The sequence below is a fragment of the Austrofundulus limnaeus genome, unplaced genomic scaffold (genome assembly GCF_001266775.1).
Source record: "Austrofundulus limnaeus strain Quisiro unplaced genomic scaffold, Austrofundulus_limnaeus-1.0 Scaffold510, whole genome shotgun sequence".
NCBI classification, from domain to species: Eukaryota; Metazoa; Chordata; class Actinopteri; order Cyprinodontiformes; family Rivulidae; genus Austrofundulus; species Austrofundulus limnaeus.
In genome coordinates this window covers 27,687-33,643 of record NW_013952912.1, presented here as the reverse complement: position 1 = coordinate 33,643, position 5,957 = coordinate 27,687, and the positions used below count along the sequence as shown (strand labels likewise).

Below are 5,957 nucleotides of genomic sequence, written 5' to 3'. Positions count from 1 at the left end.
CCAAGTCACAACATATGTTGTCTCAGGGCACTGTACATCACAAAAGAACAAGAGAAGAAGCCAGCAGATTGTGTTGAATCACTTCATCACAGTCTCCCATCCTGATCAAACGGTGGAGAGGAAAAACTCCCTATTAGCAGGAAGAAACCTCCAGCAGAACCAGGCTCAGGACAGGTGGCCATCTGCCTCGACTGGCTGGGTTGGAGGACAGGAAAGAGACACAGCCAAACACAGAAGAACTGGTCCAGGTGCACCTACTTCTGGAAAAGAGACAAAAGAAAAAACAAGTTATTGATAGAAATAATAACGTGAATACTGAATTTGCATTTATATTATTTTTAATTGATAAACCAGATGTTTTGTTCCTGATTTGGGACCGGGTATTAAACTGTCCTTTAACAAAGACACAGTGCATTCTTCATTTTATTCTTGCAGATATAATAATCAGTATCATCATGTGTTCCAGGTGACCGAGCAGAAGGAGCCGAGGTCACAGTGGAGGACAGTCTGAACAAACTGACTTTGAATGTTGCACAGAAACAAGAGGACTCAGATGATGAGGAAGATCCCCATTCCATCAACCCTGAAATCAACTCGCCCAGCTCTGCTGTTTCGATTCTGTTACCCGTGTGAGCCTAAACACTACCTGCACCCAGCTTTGAGCTTCAGCATGGACTTAATGGCAGAACGGGAGGAATTGCTGCTAAAAACAAGACTGCTTTCCTGAATGACTTAATGTCAGGTAAACATCAGTTTCGTCAAGTGGCTCAACATGTCTTTAACATCAGAATGACCTTGTTGACTGTGGAGTCGTGAACATTTTAAACAAAACCAACAATGGGGGTGACAAGTTTTATCTACAGTATTAGTGCTGGAAAAGGGCATTGACAATACTGCGGTAAAACCCTCCAAACCTAAAGACAAAAAAAAAAGCTAATAAACTGATTTTGTGTTTTGTATTTGTAAATGTTTTTATGTCATACCTGTGGGAAACTAGTGTAAAATAAAATGTGTAAAAATGTCACTAACATTTTTATTATTTGGCTCACTTTCAGAGTATAAAATCCTAGTTTAAAAAGTAATAATTTAGCTCAGTGCCCTTATATATTTTTTTTTCTAAAATGTTCAAAATGAATGTTAAATGCCATATGTAAATTCAATTCAGTTCAGTTTACTTATATAGCACCAAATGTTAAATATTAAAATTGAAATGTAAATGTGCAAATCTAAATGTAAAAGTTAAATTTTAAACATTGCAGCTAAATGATAAAGCACACATTAAAAAATTTCATAGTGGAATGCAGTCTTTGCTGTTAGTGCGCAACTTTTCTTGCGTCATCATCATCCTGAGGCAAAACACTACTGACGATGACATTTAAATTTTAAATCCAAAACGTGTTCATTCAAAACAATGTGGACGGTTCCTGTGGTGTGGCAGTTTGAAGTGCAGCTCAAACACTGACCACAACTGCAAGTTTGATGTTTTGTAGGGAAGCGTTAGCAGTGTTAGCTGCGTTAGCGGCGTTAGCTGAGTTAGCGGCGTTAGCTGAGTTAGCAGTGTTAGCTGCGTTAGCTGCATTAGTGTTTGTTGCAGGATAATGCTCTCATAACAAAAACTGCCCACCAACAGCAAAGCCTGCATTCCAGTTTGAAATTCTTAAATATTAACTTCAAAATTTAACCACAAGAATTACATTTAACTTTAAAATTTGTATTTAGGATTAAACATTTAGACATAACATTTAAATTTAGCATTAATTTAAAATTATCAAAATGTTTGAATACTGGCGTATGTGGAGTCAATATACCAAAGCAATAAGATCTGATTTTGTCTAAATGCTAATAGCTTTTGGTTTATAGACTGGAGGAGGAAGATCAACAGGAGAGAAGCCCCAAAGTATAAATATTTCCCCTTGTCCATATGTTCTTTGTTCTTTTACACACATGTCCTTTTTAATTTTTTTAAGAGAAAATGAAACTATTAACAAAGTCATGTTTAATTTGATCATTGTATGTAGCTATGTATATGCCAACTTCCATAAATATTGTACTATCTTTTCAGTGTGTATCATGTTTAAAAACAAAACCAAAAATAAAAAATTATAAAAAAATATATAAAATTATCAAAATGTAAGAACAGTGAGCTAAATAATTAATTGTTAGTGGAAATGTTTAAACTAGAATTTTATACTCAGAAAGTGAGCTAAATAATAAAAATGTTAGTGACTTTTTTAACTTTAGATAACATTTTTTGTGTTGTGCAGAGGTTTTCATGGAGCTATGCATTGATGTGTACAAGCTAATGTAGCTAAGTTTGAAACTGTTACTGTTCAGATATTTAGATCAAAAATGGACAAACAGCCTATACAGCACCATCTCTTGTATTGCAGTTATTTTTGACTTCAGTCACTTTGAAAATGACTTTTGGTGTCATTTTTATGAAAATACGAGGGAAGAATTTGGTGCACGAGCTGGCCTTTGAACACTAAAGAGACGTAACTTTGGACCGAACTCTTTGTCAACATTTACACTTCCATTTGAATTTGTGAAAGAGTGCAAAGTTCAAACTATTCTGCGGTTTGTTTGTGTGTCCAAGTGAGTGTTTTTTTAAATGTGTGTTGTGTTTTAGACAACTGTTTCATTGTTACTCTGTTGTAGAGATAATCTATATTTATATTCATGTATTCTTGCATAAGAACAGTGTTTAATGGTTCCTGTTATATTTGTTTAACACAAAATAGGGAGTAAAAATGTTTCAAATAACATGGATTGAAAGTGGTTGTCAAAAACTTGTCTTGCTGGCATTAATGGTTAGTTTTTATCACACTGCAGCAAACAGGCTCAAACCATAATACTGCGTATCTTGCACCACTGTGTTTGTCAAAAATATTTTTAATTGTGTGAAGCAACATCCTTAAACTTTCTAAAGTTCTAACTTTAGAAAGTTTAAGGAAAACAAAGACTCTAACGAGCTGGGGTGGCAAGAGTGATGCTCACCCATGTGCAACGAAAGGTTTGTATATCTTAAGGGAGGCCGCATCCAGTGCAGTGAGGTTACACCAGTCTGACTCACAGCACACTAGAATCTGGGACTGGGCAGTTGCTGCTGTTCCAGGATCTGGAGAAAGAATGGTCAAAAAATACAATTTTGAGCCAAATTTTAAGACATAGACTGAAGATAGGTCAGCCTGGAATAATTTCTCTATGGTGGACCTGTCTCCAAACTGTTTCTACTGTTTTACAGATGGATTACTTCTATAGGGGTCAGTAGGTGCAAGGGTGCTGATTTTGTATAACCAAAGTAAGAAAGTACAAATACCCACTAGGTGGTAAAGGTATCTCAAGCTGAGATACAATCCACCTGTGTGCAGCATCTCTCAAAGACCTTCAGTGTACACAGAAGGAAATATTCATCCCAACAGACAGTCAAGCTGCTATTAGAGCTCTCCGAGGACCACACTTTACATCTTTACTGGCTTGGGAGTAAAGCAGTCAACCAACTGGGGAGAGTTAACAGTGTTACTGTTAAATGGATACCAGGACATACTGGCTTTTATGGTACTGAGAGAGCTGACTACCTTGCAAGAGCTGGCAGTCAAGTCCACTTTAAAGGACCAGAGCCTGCTGTAGGTATCTCAATGACAGTCTATAGGAATGCCCTGCAGTTCTGGATTAGACGTCAACACTCAATTCACTGGAGAGAGCTGATGGATTGTGGACAGGCACAGGAACTGATGAATGGTCCAATACTTAGGTTTGGGAAAGTTCTCATCGCCCTGACAAGGAAAACTAAATACACTGGTTGGAGTCCTAACTGGGCACAATCTGCTCAACCGCCACAAAATGGTGAGGAGACTCCATGTCAATGGTCTGTGTGATGCCTGTGGCATTGGAGACCTCTATTTAGGCCACTGTCTGGCTGTGAGTGGTCAAAGAAAAATAATTCTTGGGGACCCCTTAATGGATCACATAAAACTCAGAACAGTGTTTCTAACCTTGTGTCCTTCATCCAAGGAACGTGAAGGTTTGAACAAAGCTCAGCATCTTTTTAGGGACAGTAATGGGCCCACTTATGAGACCCCTGCCCTGCCCATATGATTTCTTCACCCATCCCCATTCACCATACCATACTGTACCACACCGTACCCTAACGTACCATAACGCACCGTACCATAACCATCATAACCACCAACATAAAGAAACAGACAAAAACATAATTGACTTTTCGTCTTTGGCAGTGGGAGATAAAAAATGCAGAAAATCATCAAGGGTTCAAAACATTAAATCATGTTTTGAAGTGTTGATCTGTGAGGTAAGTTTTTCCATCTTAAACTGGAGGATGTGCAACACTACAGTACGTTGTCAAACTAAAAGACTGTTCATGTCTATCGTTGGGGGAGGGCTTCTTTAGGAAACATTACATCAGAGCACGAGTTGTCACATTACACTCTGCTAGTTTCTGTTTGCTGAAGAGATTGACTGTGTGTAATAACCTCTGACAAAACAACACAAAAAACTTCAACACATAGTGGATTATTTATGTCTCATATGTTGTTTCAGAGTCATCTCATGATTTCTGCCCATCTGACAAAAATAAGAAGAGAACATCAGAACATCTTTTGTTCTAGTTTATTTTTTCCATGCTTAACTTTATATTCAACTGATAATATGTGTTCAGTTATATTATACCTTATAAACCCAGTTTCTGTGTGAAACTGGCTCTGGATTCAGGCCTTTTGTAACACTGTGTAATAAATAATACATCATCTTTTGTTATACTGACATCTAGTGCCAAAGTGGAGTAATTTTTCTACAACATAGAAAAACTAGAGAACAAAGTTGTATACGCCTGAAAATTTTACAAGTACTACGATATGGAAAAGTCTTGATTTTTAAAAATGTATTTATTAATTCTTAGGAGTGAAAATGATTCAGTCAGACAAGCTAATTTTTGTCAACAAAGTAAATATTTGAAATGACAATACGTTTTATACTGCTTCATTAATTTTTTTAGGAATCTGAGAAAAACAATACACATTGCCTCATTTCCTGCTCTTATATTTCAAAATAAAAGTTGAGACACAGCAACCATGTAGCCTTGAACCAGTAAGGTTACAGCTGCAGCTGAGCTGCAGGAATGTTTTGTTTCCACTTTCCACACAAGATGCTACGGAAGAGGATTAGAGCCACTGACAAATAAAAAAAGGAATTCTGACTTTAATCTCAGAATTCTGAGATTAAAGTCAGAATTCCTTTTTTTATTTTTCAGTGGCCCTAATCCTCTTCCGTAAGAAGCCATAAAATAATCGAAATAAAATAAAATAACAAGACCGTTTTGCGACATTATTTATAAAGTAATTTTATTCTGATAATATAACAAGGTTTTGTGTTTAGAACCTTCAGGAAAAACAACGTAAAAACAAAATGTAGAAAGAAACTTCTCAAACAAAGTAACAAATGGAATAAAATTTGAAACAGGATGAAACATGAAATCATGAAAAGTCTTAGATAATAGACAGGAGCTGTTTCTGTATAAGAATCTGTGTAAATGTCTGAATGTTCAAAAATGGTTTGTTTGATCAAAGGAGGAAAGAAAATAGTTTGTGGTCAAAGTGTGGAGGAAAAAATATAAACAAACAAACAAACAAAACAAACAAATAAATATTCACATACCTGCTGTTCAGAAATGAACTGGTGACATATAGGAAACACCAAAAACTGAAACTATAGAAAACAAGAAACAGATAAAACCAAAGGACACAGATATGAACACGACTATGACCTTTATTTATCCAAGATAGTAGAGAGGCTGGAATGTAAGAAACTGATTTTTTTTAAATGCTGGCCTAGTAGTGCTGGCCTTCCTAATTTCTCCACAGCAAGGAAAATTTGAGGATTATTATCTTTCTCTCTCTCTCTCTCTCTCTCTCTCTCTCTCTCTCTCTCTCTCTCTCTCT

At 36.3% G+C, this 5,957-nt stretch overlaps 1 long non-coding RNA gene and 1 pseudogene across 1 annotated transcript in view; both read left to right on the top strand.

Annotated features, from left to right (window-relative positions):
- The window catches only part of LOC106530328 (uncharacterized), a 14,561-nt gene that overhangs the window by 4,612 nt on the left and 3,992 nt on the right, over nt 1-5,957 (top strand). The gene's annotated exons all lie outside the window — the stretch shown is intronic.
- LOC106530325 (SH3 domain-binding protein 5 pseudogene) lies at nt 467-967 on the top strand (annotated as a pseudogene).